Here is a 20,264-nt window from a genome sequence, read left to right on the forward strand (position 1 = left end):
GTTTATGGGTTGAGCAGCATAGTTGAATAGGTGGATTACACCCATGAAAAACTTGCCAATGCCAAAAAATGCTTATTCTGCTGTTGACTCTTGTTTTGAGCTACATGTACCACAGGTGCTGACAATCAGGTGCCTGACTCCACCCCTCTATCCTTTGGACTCATTCCAGAACTTAAGCTACGGTCATTTGAAAAAGAAAGTTTTCACAGGACTCTGTGCAGTCCTGTGAAAAACTAAGTATGGCTTTATAACTTCCATAGGGATTAAAAGGTTGTGTAGCAGCCAGATTTTGCTAATCAAATGCATGCAATTAATGGATCTCTAGCAATTGTGATGATCTCCACAAAAGCAGAGGTTTTGGCAGTTCAATGGTCTGGAGCATTCAGGTACGTATTTAAACAACGCAAATGAGTGAGTGTTGCAGTAAATTTACCACAAGGTTAGACCTCACAATGATCAAAAACTATAAAAAACAAACAAATGAGCAAAACTCTTGACTCCCTTTCCAAATCATTTGTAGTCTGGCCCTTCACTTTTGTCAGAAATAAAATAGCAAAATAGTAAAGTAGTTAGAAGAGTTGAGCTAAAGTTTTGCTCGGTGTCACTTAAAGAATTGGGGGGGAAAAGTGAAATTAAAGCAGCCTTTCCACAAGTGGCTTTGTAAACCTCCAGAAATTAATGCTATCTTAAATGCTTAAAAATTACTCTTAATAACTGTATCATCTGAAAGATGCCAGTATTCGTACTAAAATGGTAAATAAGAGGTCTGGCTCAACAGGAAGAATTTACCTAGAAAAGCCCAGAAAGGCTTGAATTGAGTGGTGTTCCCTTTTACCAATGATGAAAGAGAGATCAGATTTTTTATATGTACCACAGTGGGGTCGACTATTGTCTGACTGATGAACAAACAGTTGGGCCATCCCCAAATCCCAGTTGGAGTTTACACATACACACACAAGCACACACACGCACACAGTAAAATCCCACTGTGTGTGTGAACAAACAGAGGATGAAAGGCAAGACAACGAGGGGAAGAGCACATATAAAGAGCTGCTGTTTTATTAATGAACCTGGAAACAGGCTTGGGATTCTCAGGATGAGAGTGAGTGTGTGTGTGTGTGTGTGTGTGTGTGTGTGTGTGTGTGTGTGTGTGTGTGTGTGTGTGTGTGTGTGTGTGTGTGTGTGTCTTGGGCTGTGCACCCGCACAACAACAGAAACCAAGGTGGGTGCCTGGACGGTATTGACAGACACACACAGACACAGACACACACTCACAGTCTCTAATAAATTCACCCTAATTCATTCTCTCTTTTCTCTGGGGAAGAGCCAGCAGTTTGCCTGATCCAAGGAAGCTTCACGTTACCTTCCCTAAATAATTGATGCTCTCTCTCTGAGTTGCACTCACTTGCTCTTCTTTTTGCTCTGTGTTTCTGTCTGTTTTTCGTTTTTCTTCCCATCTGGTTAATTTTTTTCTTGGTCTTTTTTTCTGTCACTATGTCTTTGTTTCTTCTGTCTTTCCTCCTTTTCTTCTCTCCTGTCTCATTGTGTATCTGCATCACACACACACACACACACACACACACACACACACACACACACACACACACACACACACACACACGTAAGCAGTTTGGGAGATTTGTCATAAAATTGCATTTTTTCCAGAGTTTTTTGAAAGCCAGGTCCTTTGGGTGTGTGTGCATAGCCTATATATTTCTGTGTGTGTGCGTAAAGGGGTGGCATGGTGGTTGAGAGGTTTTTTTGGATGGGAAATCTTCTTGGGGTACAAATGTTCCCCTCAAGAATTGAAACCAAAGAAAATTGTCTGCATTTAGAAGCACTGTGTGCATGAAGAATTTTGTGTATATGCACATGCTTCTGCAGTGTGTCCATTTCTGTGAATGTTGAAGTGTGTGTGTGTATGCGTGTGTGTGTGTGTGTATGCACGCATACATGCTGGCATAGGGACCTTCTTCCCTCACTACCATAGGGACCTGACCCCACTAACCAGGGGTTAAGTGCTCCTTCTCTCTTTCTCTAACATTCATTTTCTCTTCTCTCTCATTCAGATTCCCTTCCCTTCCCTTTTCTTCATTTCCTTCCATTGCATTTTTCTGTTTCTATGCTGAGGTTTTTATACTGCAATCCAGATGCACACTATTCATATTCATTTCAAATTTCAGTGTAGATTTAGGGTATTGAGGCTTTCTGTTCATCTCAAAGACAACTTTGTCTTATGAAGTAATATCATTAAAACAGAAGGTCTGAGAGCAAGAGAATTGCCATTCATTTTTTTCTGTTTACAAGTTTGTCCATTCATTGCGTGCTTTAATGGATACACCTGTAGAGTTAAATGCAATCCTGTACAGTAGCTCTGGTATGAATTATACGTTTACAAAGTTTACACATTTTCGCTTTGTGCTGATACTATTAACACTGTGATATTAGTATGATTATCATGCACTATATTGCCAAGAGTATTCACTCACCCATCCAGATCATTGAATTGAAGTATCCCAATCACCTCCATGGCCACAGGTGTATAACATCAAGTACCTATAAAATCAGACTGTTTCTAAAAACATTTATGAAAGAATGGTTTGCTCTCAGGAGCTCAGTGAATTTCAGTGTGGTACCATGTTAGGACATCATCTGTGCAACACGTCAAGTCTGAAATTTTCTTGCTGCTAAATATTCCACAATCAGCTGTTGTTAATATTATAACTAAGTGGAAGCGACTGGGAATGACAGCAACTCAGCCATGAAGTGGTAGGCCGCATAAAATCACGTAGCATGGTCGGTGGATGGTGAGCAACATAGTATGCAGAGATCCCCAGCATTCTGCAGAGTCAGTAGGTACAAGCCTCCAAACTTCATGTGACCTTAAGATTAGCTCAAGAACAGTACGTAGAGAGCTTCCATGTTTCCATGGCTGAGCAGCTGCATCTAAGCCTGTCTAAGCCAGTCAAGTACGATGCAAAGCATCAGCTGCAGCGGTGTAAAGAACACTGCCACTGAACTCTAGAGCAGTGGAGTCATGTTCTTTGGAGTAATGAATCATGCTTCTTCATCTGGTAAGCCAATGGACAAGTCTGGGTTTGGCAGTTGCCAGGAGAATGGTACTTGTCTGACTGCATTGTGCTAAATTTAAAGTTTGGCTGAACAGGGTGTGGGGGTTTTTCTTCAGGACATGGGCTCTGCTCCTTAGTCCCCATGAAAGGAACTCTTAATGCTTCAACGCACCACAACATTTTGGACAATTTCATGCTCCAAACTTTGTAGGAACATAAATACATGGATGAGCAAGTTTGGTATGGAAGAACTGGTGGGCACAGAGTCCTGACCTCAGTCCGACTGAACAACTTTGGGATGAATTAGAGATGATGCCCCCATTAAAAACACTACTAAACCTTGTGGAAAGTATTCCCAGAAGACATCATATTAAACCATATGGCTTGGAATGGGATGGCATTCAAGTTCATATGCATGTGAAGGCAGAAGAGCAAATACTTGTAGTAATATTGTGTATCTCTTGGAAAAATCTGAGTTATTGATAGTGCCGAACTCCCTATTATGAGTTCCAAAGTTTTTCCAAGTGTCCTGATGATCATTTGCTCTCAACTTGACCATAGATGAGTTGGCAGACCTCTCAGGACCCACACATCAGGTTTAATTGTCAAAGTTGTACAAAGATGTTCATACTGTTATTGCATGCAAGCACCTTTTCGTCTCTCATCAAGGTGCTCAACAGCTACCTGTTTTTCTAAAGGTAACATTTAGAAAGGTAAAATAGATTGCCAGAAGAAAGGTGAATGTGAAACAGAGAGGGAGAGAATAAAAGGAATAAAAGCCATTAAAACAGCAAAATGAGTTACAGTTAGGGAACAGATCAGTCAGATTTAGTGTATGTACACCACCAGTCAAAAGGTTGGACACGCCTTCTCATTTCATGGTTTTTCTTTATTTTTTATGACTGTTTACATTGTAGATTCTCACTGAAGGCATTAAAACTATGAATGAACACATGGAATTCTTTCCTGGGGCGGTCCTCATGTGAGCCAGTTTCGTTGTAGCGCTTGATGGTTTTTGCGAGTGCACTTAGGGACACATTCATAATTTTAGCAATTTTCTGGACTGACTGACCTTCAATTCTTAAACCTCCAAACTTTACTTAGCTGATTGGTTCTTGCTATGATATGAATCCTAACAGTTGTCAAATAGGACTGTGTACCAACCTGACTTCTGCACAACACAACTGATGGTCCCAACCCCATTAAGAAGGCGAGAAATTTCACAAATGAACCCTGACAAGGCACCACTGTGAAGTGAAAACTATTTCAGTTGACTACTGCAGATACCACTGACTATGGTATCTGGCACCAAGATGTTAGCAATAGATTCTTTAAGTCTTTAAGTTGTGAGGTGACGCCTCCATGGATCAGACTTGTTTGTCCAGCGCATCCCACAAATGCATGTGGGGCCTTGGTCCCCACATGCATCAGTGTGCACCTGTGACGTTGTTGTTGGGTCACCACTGTTTCTTCCTTAGACCACTTTTGGTAGATGCTGAGCATTACAGACCGTTTTGGAGGTCATTATTTTGATTATGCAAGACTTTTCATGTTAGGAGAAGATTTTTTAATTCATTTCCAGATTTAACTAGTAGCCAGTGAAGAGAAGGTAATATCAGATAAATATGACATTGCGTTCTCATCCACATTACTCGCTGCAGCATTTTTAGGTTCACTGAAGGCTTTTTAGAAAACTTTCAGAACTGATAATAATGAATTACAGTAGAAGCAATGAATGCATGAACTAGTTTTTCAGTATTCCTCTGAGATAGGATGTTTCTAATTTTAGCAATGTGCAGATGAAAAAATTAGTCCTACATGTGTGTTTAATGTGCTCATTGGAGGATATATCCTGGTCAAAAGATTCTGACAGTGTTACTGGTAATGCCACCCAGAGTAACACCATGTTACTTAGATTCTTAGGGTAAAATATGACAAGTTTAATTACAGAACATACAAGCGCCAGTGTCTTACAAGACATGCCAATAAAAAAAACAAAAAACTAGTTAGTTAATTTTCTAGCTTCATAGACAAGTAGTGCTAGATATCATCTGAATAGCAATGAAAATCAATACCTAAGGTAAGCATGTATAACATAAAATGTGCTGGTCCCAATACAAAACCCTGTGGTACTCGACAATTATCTTTTTTGTGTGAAGACTTGTCATTTACATGCACAGTTGTAATCTATTATATACACAATTCAAAACAGCTTGGTGCTTTTGGTCTAACAAGACAAATACAGAGACACTCCACTATAAGAGCCTGTAATAAGGCCATTAGTAACACTGTTAAATGAGGTCTACTCTACGAACTCCCAATAGACATCCTTCCATGATCAGTAACGTTTTAATCTACTCGGGAAACTGAAGTGTGGAAGGTTTGAAATTGGTCTATAATTAGCTGAGACAGCTGGGTCAAGTAAAGCCTTTTTTGTAGTGGTTTAATTGCAGCCACCTTGAAAGCATTTGGTAAGCACTGTGTTAATAGAGATAAAATGATTATATTTTAAATTGTAGCCTTAGTTAATCATAGGACTTTGAACTGTGTTGTGGGAATGGGTCTAATAGATACAATGATGGTTTGGAGGAAGAAGTTATTGAAGTTGTCACGATATGTGCTGTGTGGCAGGCAGGATAGGACCCAAATGCAGGAACTCTCAGAGACAGGACTTAAACTCAAAATGCAGCTTTTATTGCTGGATAAAAAACTCTTTTCACAGAAAACAAAACCAAACGCGAGGAACTAGAAATACGAACTGAAATCTAAACACTACGATGCTAAAAAGCTATGGAACAAAACTGGGCATGGAGAGAAAAAAGCATAATGAGGGTACAATGCGAAACAGAACAAGGAAAACACAGGGCTTAAATACACACTGGAGCAATCACGGAATAGGAGACAGGAGGGAAACACAGCTGGGAGAAATCAGAGCTAACGAGACAAGGGGAAGCAAAACCAGACACACTGCACACAGGACAGGGACTATCAAAATAAAACAAGAAGCACATGATAGACACAGTGACACAAGCTGTGTCCCAAAACGTAGGCCGCATTCTTCCGGCCCACGTAGACCGCGAAGGCCGGAAGTGCGAGGCTGTGAAATGGGACAGTCTAGCCCTCACATTTGCGTCATCGGTGTCTCGGTGGAGTTTAATAAACTCAGCCGTCTGCTCCTTGCTCTCTAAAATGTAACAGGACACTGGCGTAAATTCTCGACCGTCTCACACTTCTGTTTAATCAGTTTTCTGTTTGACGTTTATTCAGCTGTGTGAAAATCCCGGAGGAACCCACCCAATGGATTAATAAAGTTTTATTTAATCTAATCTAATAACTTTGATCTCAGCCAAACCAATTTAGTCTGGAACAAATAAAACACCGAAAAAGCCAAACAATTACATTTTTAAGTTATCCGAGTGACTTATATATCATGTATCATCCCCCAGCTAGCTATCGAGCTGGTGGGTAGCAGACGTCTCAGAAAACGTCGGAGCACTTTTGCAAATATGCAATGTCTTGATAAACCAAGCAGATATTTGAAGTTTACACGGCTACTTCCTCACCTGAAAATATGTTAAAAGTTTATTTGGTGACCCAGAAAGATTAATAAGAGTAATAGTAAAACTTAGTAGCGGCCGCCATTGTTTGAAACTGGAATTGGCTGGGCCGTGCTATGACTTCTGGGATATGGTGGGCCACAAAGGACACACCTGACCCATCCTTCAAATTCAGGGAAATGAAGGACACATTTGTCTGCCACATTTGAAGGAGTCGACGAATTGGGACAGCCTTCGTCGTCTGGCTGTGACGTAATCGGCCTTCAAATGCGGCCTCCAAAGGATGCAGTCTACGTTTTGGGATACAGCTACCGACTTGACACTGAACAAAAGGGACACAGGAACAAAACCCAAGAACTAGAAATCACAGAGCAAAGAACTAGAGAGCTAGAAATACTGATAAAGAAACTTAAACACTAATAGTGATAACAATGATGAAATCAAATATCCACAACACAACAAAACAAAACACTGGGTCACCAAACCAGGACCATGACAGAAGTTAATTCTGAAAGATCAATTGGAGAGAAACTGTCTAAATAAATATCAGCAGTATTAAAAGTTATTGTACCCAATGAAACATCTGTTAGAAAGGTGTGAATATTTTTTTTCTTCAATGTTTAATACATTTATGTGAAGAAATTCATGAAGTTACTACTAGTTGAAGGAATACTTGGCTCAACAGGATTTTTACTTCTTGTCAGTCTGGCTGCAGAGCTGAAAAGAAACCTAGGATTGTTTCTGTTTTCATCTGTCAGTGATGAATAATAAGATGTCCTATCTTTACAGATAGTTTTGTTTTATAGAGTAACAAGCTGTTTTACCACGCCAAACAAAGATCTTCTAAATGAGTACAATTCCATCTAGTGCAATAAAATTATTTTACTAGTTCTGGGTAGTCCATTATTAGTAATTTAAAATGTAGTAAGAAATGAGTAGAAAAACTACTCATACTTATAGTCATGACTATACAGTGGTCCCTCGCTATAACGCAGTTCACCTTTCGCAGCCTCTGTCATGGTGTGCCGTGTGCAGGCAGGAAAAGAGGACCCAAACGCTGGACTCGGTGAACAGGAAGAGGCAGCTTTATTGTGCTGTGGCAGAAACTCCAAACATAACAGTGTGTGAATGTGTGTGTGAATGGGTGACTGAATGTAGTGTAAAGCGCTTTGGGGTCCTTAGGGACTAAGTAAAGTGCTATACAAATACAGGCCATTTTTACCATTTACCATAACTCACAATAACAACCCTAAACTGAAAATACAAAGCTACTAACAAACACTTGGAACCGGAAGATGAGAGACTGAGAACACGGAAGCAAAACACACAGCTTGTTGAGAGTACAACGCAACACTGAACACTGGAGGACACACACTATAAATACACAGGCAGGAACATGAGGGAACGAGGAACAGGTGGGAACACAGCCGGAAGAAATTAGACTTAACGAGACAGAGGAAGCGAAACTAGAAACATGGACATAAGATATGAACCTTCAAAATAAAACAGGAAATCCACAGACTGAACACAGATAACTCTTACAGAGAACAGAAGAAACAAAGTACAGGGGCCAGAGTGACATCAGGGGCAAAGGAATACACAAGCTAAGAAATACAGAACAGAAACCAAAACACCAGTAGTCATAACCCAAGAACCAAAAGGAAAACAGACCAATAAGCAATAATATAAAATCAAAACACTGGGCACTGGGTTTCGCGTATTTTTATGTGCAATTTCGCATGCCTTTTTTTTTTTTTTTTTTCAGTGCATTGTGTTCCATCGTCCTCCGTGCGGTGTCTCCTGTACAGTACAAATATGTTCCACTTGTCAAATTTACCTAAATCTTCTATCGCTAGCAGTGTGACTCTGAAGTGCTGTACTTGATGTTTGTAAGTTTTCTCCCCAACAAACACAACAATGTCGAAGAAACGTTTTGCACCGTCAAAGGCACCTGCGGTAGCACCCAAAAGGCAGAGGAAGATGCTAACCATCGCACCAAAATTTGGACTTCTGGACATGCTAAAAGAAGGTAGAAGTTACTGTATTTTTCGTGTGCCCAACAGGTCCTTTACTCCAGTCAACTTTAACCCATTTATTTAAAGTACAATTTTTGCATTTACAATTTAGTCAAGTAAGTTCATTGGTATTGGAAAATATAGAATGCACGAGACCAGTTTTATCTTCCAGTTATTTAATTTTTTTGTATTTAAAGCCCCGCATGTGCACATTCATACAATTGACTGGTATAGTTACAAAGGCAGTAAAAAATGCCATAGAATACTAATAAAGAATATTATCCAGGTACCACACCATATTTTTATTTTTATTGTAGCATCAGAAGAAACAATCAGCCTTACCTGTGTGTTGCTCTCAACAAACAACTGAATTTTACTGTATATAACATTTTGTGGAGTCAAATATATGCTGTAGCAAGCAGTAAAGTGAAATCCAACGCAGCACTTGATACTGTGTGTGTGTGTGCGTGCGCGTGTGTGTGTGTGTGTGAGCGAGAGCAAGAAAGAGAGAGAGAGAGACAGACATACAGAGAGAGCATGTTTTTTGCTGGTTGGTTCTTTACTGAGAGACTGAGTCAAGAGTCCCTAATCCTTGCCATCAGAGACTTCTTAGCACACGCATACATGCACACATACACACAAATTCATACACGTTCTTATCAGCTTGCCCAGTGAACCATTATGGTGTGTGTGTGTGTGTGTGTGTGTGTGTGTGTGTGTGTGTGTGTGTGTGTCTGTGTCTGTGTCTGTGTGTGTCTGTGTGCGCACTGATGAGGGGATACCAGTCCTCCCATGACAGAGGTAATCCTGTTCAATGGCAGGTCTGGATATCCCAACTGGTATGTGTGTGTTTGTGTGTTACTCTGTGTGTATCCCATAGCAGCAGGTCATAGAGCCCCAGTCTACTGTCCGCCTGCCACTCTCTCTTAGTCTGCGTGTCTGCCAGTTTGTTTTCTGTACTCTCTTGTGCTCAGTCTACTGTCCATTTGCAGTTAGGCAATGGTGCCTTTTTCTTTGAGAGGGCTGTTTGGATTCTGTTTTTAAAAAGAAAAGAAAAAAACTCAACATGGTTCATGAGTACCCCATTGCAGTTCTTGTTACATTAGTTCCCTAAAGACATAGGTTGCAGAGTGGAAAACCCAAAGTGATTTGGGGTAGTTTTATGGATTATTTATGAAAGATTATGGATTATTTACTATGTGCATTTATGAAGCTTGTTTTGTTTTTGTTTTTCTACTTTCAGGTGACAGCCTTGTGTGCATCTGAGCAATAATAATAATAATAATGATAATAAAAAACTTTATTTATATATCACTTTTCAAAACAAAGCTACAAAATTCTTCAGAATACAATAGAAATAGAAATAGAATGATTAAAAAGATAAAGTTAAATCATCATTAGGCAGGGAAATACATCACAAGGACATTAAAAAAAGCCAAAACAATGGAAAACAGAAAATAAAAAGCATATATAAAATAATTAAAAATGATTGCTAGGTTGTTAAATTTAGAACAACACAGAAGAAACACAGTGGAGGGACAGAAAAGTCCTGCTTATAAAAATGTGTCTTTAAACGATATTTTAAAGACCTGAACAAGCTTGCCAGTCTGATCTCCTTAGGAAGAAAGTTGCAAAGAAAGAGTGCCTTGACTGAAAAACGCTCAAGATTTTGGGTTGGCCAGCAAAGCCTTGGCTCAGGAGATCTGAAAGGTGGATCAGGCCTTTAAAAACAGCAATAAAATCTGAAAATCAATTCTGAAATTAATAGGTAACCAATGAAGATATCTTTTCTGTTATTGGTTTTAATACGAGGTCTGGGTGCTCAATTTTGGACAAGCTGTGTGAACTTTTCTGTTTCAAATAAGAGTGTAATGAAATTCAGTAATCTTACTTTTGGATAAAATTGATCTTATCTTACTGAATGTCTTAAGCTGCATAAAATAAAACTGGACAACTATGCTAACATATTTTTCAAGCTAAGGTGACACTGACATTTTTATAATATTGGCTCCAGTTTATAGACGAGGAAATCAGGTGTGTTGTACATGGATTAGACGCATTGGGGCCAATAGCTACCCCAGTTCTGTGCCGTTCAGCAGTTATTATCTTGGATACAGTCATTCAATACATTGAGGTTAAAATGTCATTGGGGTGAAAAGAGATCTACAGTTGTGTGTCATCTACATAGTTGTCAAAGGACAAAACATCCATAAAGCATAAAGCTCCTGCTTCAGCTAAAAATAATTTCAGTGATGTTAGAACAAGAAGCTTTTAAGTTGAGTTTGTAGCCCAGTATTGATTTGAATTAAGGCGTTGCTGTCTGTAACAGCTGTATGTTTATGCGGTCTGCATGTGTGAGTGTGGTTGGATGCAAACTGTAAATTTGTCATGTGCATGTCCAAAATTAGCATGTAGCTGACTGAATGTGTTTTGAAATTATGGCGAGGTTCATGAGTATGTGTGGTTCCTGGCCAAATGTGTTTTCAGATCAGTGCAGGGTATGTGTGTGCATGCTTAGCTGTGTACGCTGTTGTGTTTTGGGAATATTATAGTGTCTGTTTTTCAGCACACCAGCGGGGGGCTAATGGAACAGCTTTGTTGGTTTAAAAGAATTACCAGCTTCCTCCGCCAGAATCAACTCATAATCTCCTTTACTGGCACCACTAGGCTCACTGCCATACCATTGACAGCACCTAGTAACGCAACACACATATACACACAAATGGTGATCAGCCAAACACCACTACAAGATGCTAACTCTCTTGTGAGAACTGACTTGATGAAAAGAGAGAGGTGGGAAAAAAGAACCGTATAACAACAACAAAATACCCGTAAGACAATAAAGAAAGGGACAGAGGTATGAGGTGAAGTGACAGAGAGAAAGGAGGACAACAGTGGAAGAGTGGGGGTGAGACAGGGAGAAAGCGCAAGAGATGAGAGCTGCAGGGTTATCAGTGCTTAACAGTTCCACCCTATATAATGTTGCATTGGACATCAAAGAAATAGCTCCTTTTTGTTTCCAGGCTTTGGATATATCCCTTGTCGGAATGTGGTGTGTACACACACTCCAAGTTTAAAAGTGATGGTGGCAATGGCTGTCAAGAAAAACTGTCATCGAATGCTGGACAGATGACAAGGGAATAATGGAAAACAGAAGAGTGGGAGTAAAAGAGAGCAAAAAAAAGACTACTGTTTTAATTGTACCATAGAACTGTATTAATGGTTTAATTTTTATAAAAATGCTGCTTGCAGTAGCTGAGCAGTTCTACATATGTATGTTCTACATCAATATGATTTTTTTACAGAATTTATTGAGCCATATACACTGCATATATGTTGTGACTTCACATATTGCCAGTGACGGATGATCTAAAAGATGCTAATGCAATCTTCTCAGGTGGACTCATAATCCACAATTTTCAGGGTCAAATTACAAGTCTTTGTGTCATGCTTTTACTTTTAATTTTCTTTCCTACAAGTTCTGACCAGAAGTGAAACTTTTTATCTTAGCTTCTATGGTGCTGTTCCACTAGGTGCGTTCACTGCTTTCAACCATGTTTCTTCTGCTTATAAATTAGTTAGAGCTTTTGTGGACAAATTGTGCTTTTACTTGTTTCATACAGAAAGGTGTGCTGTGCTGTATGTGAACTCTTAATTCTTCTGAAATCCAAATCATATACTAAATTAAGACTATACTTAATTGTTCGTAAAATATTATGATAAAGATATATATAAAAATATATATATAAATTCCCCACTCGCCCCTGTGGGCGGTCAATCCTTCAAGCTCGGGTCCTCTACCAGAGGCCTGGGAGCTTGAGGGTCCTGCACAGTATCTTAGCTGTTCCTAGGACTGCGCTCTTCTGGACAGAGATCTCCGCTGTTGTTCCCGGGATCTGCTGGAGCCACTCGCCTAGCTTGGGAGTCACTGCACCTAGTGCTCCGATTACCACTGGGACCACCGTCACCTTCACCCTCCACATCTTCTCGAGCTCTTCTCTGAGCCCTTGGTATTTCTCGAGCTTCTCGTGTTTCTTCTTCCGGATGTTGCTGTCATTCGGGACCGCTACATCGATCACTATGGCCGTCTTCTTCTGTTTGTCTACCACCACTATGTCCGGTTGATTAGCCACCACCATTTTGTCCGTCTGTATCTGGAAGTCCCACAGGATCTTAGCTCGGTCATCCCATTTTGACCCCGGGACTTCCAGGTTATACTCGGCACAGATGTTCCTGTACACTCTGCCGGCCACTTGGTTATGGCGTTCCATGTATGCCTTGCCTGCTAGCATCTTACACCCTGCTGTTATGTGCTGGATTGTCTCTGGGGCATCTTTACACAGCCTGCACCTGGGGTCTTGCCTGGTGTGATAGACCCCAGCCTCCCGATTACCACTGGGACCACCGTCACCTTCACCCTCCACATCTTCTTGAGCTCTTCTCTGAGCCCTTGGTATTTCTAGAGCTATATATATATTAGGGGTGCAACGATACACAAAATTCACGGTTCAGTTTGGTTCGATACTTTGGTGTCACGGTTCGATATTTTTTCGATACAAAAAAAACTTTCATGCTTTTTTAATTTGTCATTTATTAAAATTATAAATATATATTTTAACTCAAACGTACAGTTTTTAAATTTAATGTTGCCGAAACAACAAAGGGATAAAATAATAATTCTATCTGATTGAGAAAACACTCATCTTTGGAAAAGAGAGTTTATTACAGAGAAATGGCTCTTTCCAAAATAAAAGCTATACTATATGCTTCTTCTGGGCTATATTCTCAGCAGCATATTAAACATATCAGGTCCCCATAAGGAGAATCATGTGCTAACGGTATATATACATATATATATATATATATATCCTCAGCCTCCCTGGGAAAGTCTATGCCAGGGTGCTGGAAAGGAGAGTTCGTCCGCTAGTCGAACCTCGGATACAGGAGGAACAATGCGGTTTTCGTCCTGGTCGCGCAACACTGGACCAGCTCTTTATCCTCTCGAGGATACTTGAGGGTGCATGGGAGTTTGCCCAACCAGTCTACATGTGTTTTGTGGACTTGGAGAAGGCATTCGACCGTGTCCCTCGGGGTGTCCTGTGGGAGGTGTTGCGGGAGTATGGGGTGTCTGGCCCATTGCTACGGGCCATTCGATCCCTATACAACCGTTGCAAGAGCTTGGTTCGCATTGCCGGCAATAAGTCGGACTCGTTCCCGGTGGGTGATGGGCTCCGCCAGGGCTGCCCTTTGTCTCCGGTTCTGTTCATAATTTTTATGGACAGGATTTCTAGGCGCAGCCAAGTGGCGGAGGGCTTTCGCTTTGGTGGCCTCAGAATCTCATCTCTGATTTTTGCGGATGATGTGGTTCTGTTGGCTTCATCAGGTGAGGGCCTCCAGCTCGCACTGGAACGGTTTGCAGCCGAGTGTGAAGCAGCGGGAATGAGGATCAGCACCTCCAAATCTGAGGCCATGGTTCTCAGCCGGAAAAGGGTGGAGTGCCCACTCCGGGTCGGGGATGAGTTCCTGCCCCAAGTGGAGGAGTTCAAGTATCTCGGGGTCTTGTTCGCGAGTGATGGGAGAAGGGAGCCGGAGATCGACAGACGGATTGGGGCTGCAGCTGCAGTAATGCGGACGCTGCACCGGTCCTTCGTGGTGAAGAGGGAGCTGAGTGTAAAAGCGAAGCTCTCAATTTACCGGTTGATCTACGTCCCTACCCTCACCTATGGCCATGAGCTGTGGGTAGTGACCGAAAGAACGAGATCGCGGATACAAGCGGCAGAAATGAGCTTCCTCCGAAGGGTGGCTGGCCTCTCCCTTAGAGATAGGGTGAGAAGTTCGGCCATCCGGGAGGGGCTCAGAGTAGAGCCGCTGCTGCTCCACATCGAAAGGAGCCAGCTGAGGTGGTTCGGGCATCTGACAAGGATGCCCCCTGGGCGCCTCCTGGGTGAGGTGTTCCAGGCATGTCCCACCGGGAGCAGGCCCCGGGGCAGACCCAGGACACGCTGGAGAGATTATATCTCTCGGCTGGCCTGGGAACACCTTGGTGTTCCCCCGGATAAGCTGGAGGAGGTGGCTGGGGAGAGGGAGGTCTGGGCCTCTTTGCTTAGGCTGCTGCCCCCGCGACCCGGCCTCGGATAAAGCGGATGAAGATGGATGGATGGATGGATGGATATATATATATATATATATATATATATATATATATATATATATATATATATATGTGTGTGTGTGTGTATCCAATGTAAACGATTCTGGCAAGCAATAAACATTGGAAAGTTGTTATACCATGATGTTAGAATGATTTGTTTGTTTATATTGGCAATGAACAGGTAATTTGGTTAATTATTTTCTATTTTTGATTTAAATTCCTTTGTTTGCCAGAAAGGTGAGGAAAAAGTTTTACCAGGAAATCTTTTTATCCTGAGTAAGCGTATGTTCAAGGTTTACACTTTTTTGTAGTTAATTTACTGGATACAGCTTGTTATGGAAATATCTAAATTTATGAAAAATAAACAGCAATGTTTTGTGCGGCAGTGCTTAATTTCTTAAGGCACAGTGGCACACACAATACACACACACACACAAACCCTTCTCATACTAGACTCATATATATACACTTAACACACACACACACTGAAGTAAAATGTTCCATCAAAGTACAAAAGTGGTGCGAGAAAAGGAGATGGAGAAAGAAAAAGGGAGAGGTCTGAGATCTGAGAGGAGAGGAGACGAGAACAATGGCTTTATGTCTTGACAAACACTTAGCCGAGGCCTTTAGACTAACACTTTGGAGCAGACATGTCTTCCTGCATACCAATAGCAAATACTGTCATTCCCCATCTAACTCAGAGGCTTTTGATGTTCTATTCACAGAGATAGAGAGAAGGGAGGTGAAGAAGGGGATATAGGTAGAGTGAGTGCAGTGAAAAGGAATGGGGGAAACATGACGGAATAAAAAAAGAGAAGGAAGGAAGGAATAGAGTTTGTTGAATTAGATAAGAGGGCCTATGATATTGCTCTCTAACAATTTCATGTTTTCTTTCTTTTCCCTTTGCTTTTCTCCTTCTGTCTCGCTGTCTCTTTTTACGTTTCGGACAATCTATAGATCATAGCAGTAAAAACAAGTTCCAAGTAGAAGGGAGAAAGAGGAAATGGAGAATACACAATGGATCCCCCTCCACGGTGGTATGTAATTTCATGTATGTAATTTTTAAGACTGTTCTGCTTATAATTTGCTTCTTTTTTGCTACTGTTTTCACATTAATTGTCCATCAATTTAGTGTCAACTTTTAAACATTTAAAAGCCGGTAGTTTGAATCGAGTTGAAGGTTTTCACATAACAGTGACATGCAAACGATCATGTCTGCATGCATATGCCATTTCCCTTACCAACTACATCTCTTATCTGCCAAAGTGCACAGACACTGGCAGGCACAAACAAACACACATACCCCACACACTTAATTACACACACATACACATGCATGCAACCTCCTCTGCAAGTTGATAAGTGTGTTAGGAGGCAGGGAGAAATTATTAATTATGAAGCTAATGGGCACCAGGCTGAGTTCTGCTTCATTAAGCTCTAACGGTTTGTGTGTTAATGTTTGTGTTTGTGTGCATGAAAAAGTGAAGAAACTCATCTATATCAGAAATTGTATCAAACCTATAGGTGGACAAAAGAGCTGTTTGTTTTATCATCATCAGTTGTATATTGCTCGTATATGCTTATTTGTCATAGGTAATTGGAGACTTTGAGGTCTGAAAGAAGGAACCTCAAAATACCCAAGATAATCAAGCTGGCATTTTGAGGCAGCTCTAAATCTATCAGTAAAACCAACCACCATAACCATGCCACACATTAGTAAAAGGGTGCCAACCAGTATGTTGCCATGCAGTGTTTGCACGTGTCGTGCAGTTGTAGTACAACTTTGCTTGCACCCAGTGTTGATTGTATTGCAGTTTGCTCCCATTCTGTTGCTTGGAGGGTTGTGCTGGCTACAGTATGATAAGTAAAACCAGCATTGACGTTAATCTGTCTCACTCCCACAAGAAAAGACAGATAAGAGTGGGGGAGAGGAGCGGAGGGAGGGTGAGACAGTGGAAAGAAATTTTGTCGTGTTGAAGCTGAAGTTGAGTATGAATTGAAAGGCATGAGTCAAACTCCCCGTATCATTGTGTGACAGCGTATGGCTGTCACATAACCATATGCTGTGATTTTTGCGTGTCTGGACACGTGTGTTTCCGTATAAATAGCTCTGATGGTAACATAAGCAGGGACCCGGGCTCAGTGGTTTTTCCCATTGATTAGATGGCTGGCTAATGCACAATCATCACCACCACTCATGCACATACACAGTAACACACACACACAAACTACTTTATTGCACTAATGAGACTTGGTTAAGACCCCCTAGGAGCAACCAACAACCACTTTACCCCTGAGAGAGACATTGGGTGTGAGAGAAAGAAGGAGTGACTAAAAAACAGCTAAAAAGCAGAGGAAGAGTAAGGCAGATATAAAGAGCATGAAGGAAAAAGAACAAGATAGAAAAATGAAAGGACAGAGCATGACAGTATAAAAGCCATCCTGCCTTAATTTTTGTCTCAGTGTGTGTGTGTATATGTGTGTACGTGGTTAAGATGTCCCTGAGGGGTGTCCTCTTGCTGTCAATGTGTGTATCCCCATGTCTGGGTGTATGTGTGCGCTAGAATTACCCAGAATGCTTTAGCAATTGACTGGCTGGCTAATGGCGGTCTCTGTTTTCCTCTGATGGTCATTGACTAGGCCTTCTCATCAATACCTGTTTTTACAGCTATTCTAGTGATGTGTGTGTCTCTGTGTGTAGTAATTGTGGTTGTGTGGTTGTGCATGCTACTTATGAAAGAAATTACCCTTACTTGGGAACTCATGAGTTTCATAAAAGCACCACTTATGCCGCTTCTTCACATGTCTCTTGTTTGCTTTACCCTTGATAGATCGTGTCTATTTTTTAAGACCTTGTACAGGCAGTGTTTGTGGAGATTAATACCATTTTATTGCAATGTTTGTTTTGAGAATCATAATTTTGAGACATAAATTTTAACTGATTGCAGATACTTGGTGTGAATTAGGTTTCTCAGAGGAAATTCTGTGTTGTAAGATTTAGCACCATTCCTCGATTTGCCGACATACACCACTGCTTGTTTTCAGCCTAAAATTAGATTTGATAAAACTGCACATTTTTTCCCACTCTTGGCTTTTTAGCCCTTGTTTTACAAGGTTAATGCGCCAGCAACACATGTGGTATGAAGGACAACTTCAACCAGGGAGGAAGTAATGGAAGTTCTTTCAGGAAAAACAGGATGGATTTTCTATCTTAAAGTTTGTTCCAGGATGTATGAATGAAGTATCATTTAAGAAGTTTAGATAGTGGCTCCTAATAAATGTCTTTTTAATCTAATTTTCTTTTATAATTTTATTATTTCACTATATTTTATTTGTATGATAAAGCACAACTTTAGTGTTTCATCATTTTTCTTTTATTTTTTATTAAAAAATCTTTATCTGTTTTTATTTATTTATTCATGTACATGATTGGTTGTGTTTATTTTTATTTGTATATATGATATTTAAACTCTGATGATGAGCATGACGATGAAGGCCACAAGCTGAAATGCACAATTAAATAAAGTGTTGCTGAAGCTGATGCTTTTCTCCATGTATCTTGGAAGTAGGTGAAGTTGTTCCAGAAACCTCCACTCTGCCCTTTTTAAGGCAAGGTGCATCTGCTCTAATTACTCCTTGAAATCCTTAATAACAAAGTAGACATATGAGAGTTGCTGGGAAGTAGTGCTTGACTTTGATAAATAAATATTTAGGAGTTACCAATATAAAAAAGTTGTGGCCTCCAGACGTTTTTCATAGTGTTTTGAATAAAGATACATATATCAGTATGCACAATACTCTCCTCTGTTCTCGTGTCCTCCCCCTTAGTTCCCTTACCTGTGGGTTTTCTCCTCCTATTGTTCTCCCTTCAGTTTGGAAAGGATTTGGTCTCACAGACACACAGCAAGACTATCACCACTCCACCCAGGAGACCACTCATCTCTCCCTTCAACTCTCCCACTTCCCCCCCACCTTCTTTTCCTCCCTCTATCCATCCATCTTTCCATCCATTGATTGCCACTATTCCTGGACTCCTGTCATCCCACTCTTAGTTCAACTCAAGTTTCCCTTCCCTTCCCACCACTCAGCTGTGTGTGTGTGTCCTAACCTCTGCATTTAATCCTGTTTTTTTGGCTGTCACAATTGATCAAGTATAAAATCTGCACTTGCATAGTACTAAAAGAAAATACTTACACTTACTTGTTTTTCCATTAATGATAGAGCAAGACAGTAATTTATTAAAATCAGTGAGTGATCCTTTTTTGTCTACTCAAAAGACATGATTGGAGAACTTGGAACACAGTCACTATGTTGTTCTTTCTTTGAAATGTGACTCAATTCCACGCTCATTAGGAGCAACAGACTTCTTACTGCCTAGTCACCTCTAAGTGGCCCAAGTATTGACCATCTATAAGAAATGGTCAATTCTATGAGAAAAGCTGAGCTGATCAATAGGCTGATTACTCTGGTAAGAGCGGAGCTCTCAGCTCATTCATTCAGTCATTCTGTCATTAAATTAATCATTCATTTTATTAATACAGATTTTTATGTAATGGATTCTTTTTGAAATGTTTATTTTCTCTTTGTAGGCTATTAGAGGCACAGATTGGAAAGATGACAGAATAAGGGGATAGATGGTTGGGAAACACAACACATGAGTAGGATTCCCAACAAGACTCAAGGAAGTCAGTTCCAAGAGTCCAGCATCTTAAACCCTTTGGCCCCCACTGTGCCAACCATCATTTTTGTGCTTGGCACAGTCAGACAGAGACACACTTAAATATAAAAGGAAGCATATGTAGCATTTATTCACACATACTCATCTCCCTCTCTCACTTTCTCCAGTTCTCTTCATTTGGCACTTCCTAATGTGTGGAGGAATTTTCGAGCATCATGTTATTTCTGAATAGAATTTTGAATCCTGAATGGATATTCATCAGTCAGAAAACTACAAATGTCTATTTCACAATTCCAGCCTTTGTCAGTTTGAATGTGACTGAGAGTGGTGGATGGGTGAGTAGTGCAGATTTTGGATTGTTCTTGCCCTGTTAAATTTTTCTCCTTTTTTTTTTCATCCTTCTATGTGCAATGTCAGGTAAAGTGTTCTCAGTAGCTTTTCTGATTGCTGTTAGACAAGTGTTTGGTGATGTTAACAGGTGGTATAAACAGATGACAGATTTTTCAAAGGATAGCATCCTCAGATGCCACTTCGATCTGGCAAGGAATAATAACAGTCGTGATGGATAGCAGCGCTTCCTTAGAGTAGGTTCTGCTGGCCATAGATTAGCACAGCAAAATACTTTTTTTCACATCAGAAGTAAACAAACCTGGGGTTGAGTTATTGAAAAGTGAACACGATGGGTCAGATTTACTAAATGGTGCAAAATAATATGTCAACACAATCACCAAGTTAGTTTTACAGGTGACTTACAAATTTTGCGCTTTTTTCTACATACAGGCGCAGTCAGTT

General features: G+C 40.5%; 1 protein-coding gene across 2 annotated transcripts in view; it reads left to right on the forward strand.

The window, feature by feature from the left end:
• Positions 1-20,264, forward strand: part of esrrga (estrogen-related receptor gamma a) — a 156,518-nt gene that overhangs the window by 27,112 nt on the left and 109,142 nt on the right. For both annotated transcript variants that reach the window (XM_040011288.1, XM_040011289.1), the window contains one exon: positions 15,752-15,831. The gene's annotated coding sequence lies outside the window, so the exon portion shown is untranslated. The remainder of the gene's footprint in view (positions 1-15,751; positions 15,832-20,264) is intronic.

This window comes from Simochromis diagramma, unplaced genomic scaffold (assembly GCF_900408965.1).
Source record: "Simochromis diagramma unplaced genomic scaffold, fSimDia1.1 OVJJ01000603.1, whole genome shotgun sequence".
Lineage (NCBI taxonomy): Eukaryota > Metazoa > Chordata > Actinopteri > Cichliformes > Cichlidae > Simochromis > Simochromis diagramma.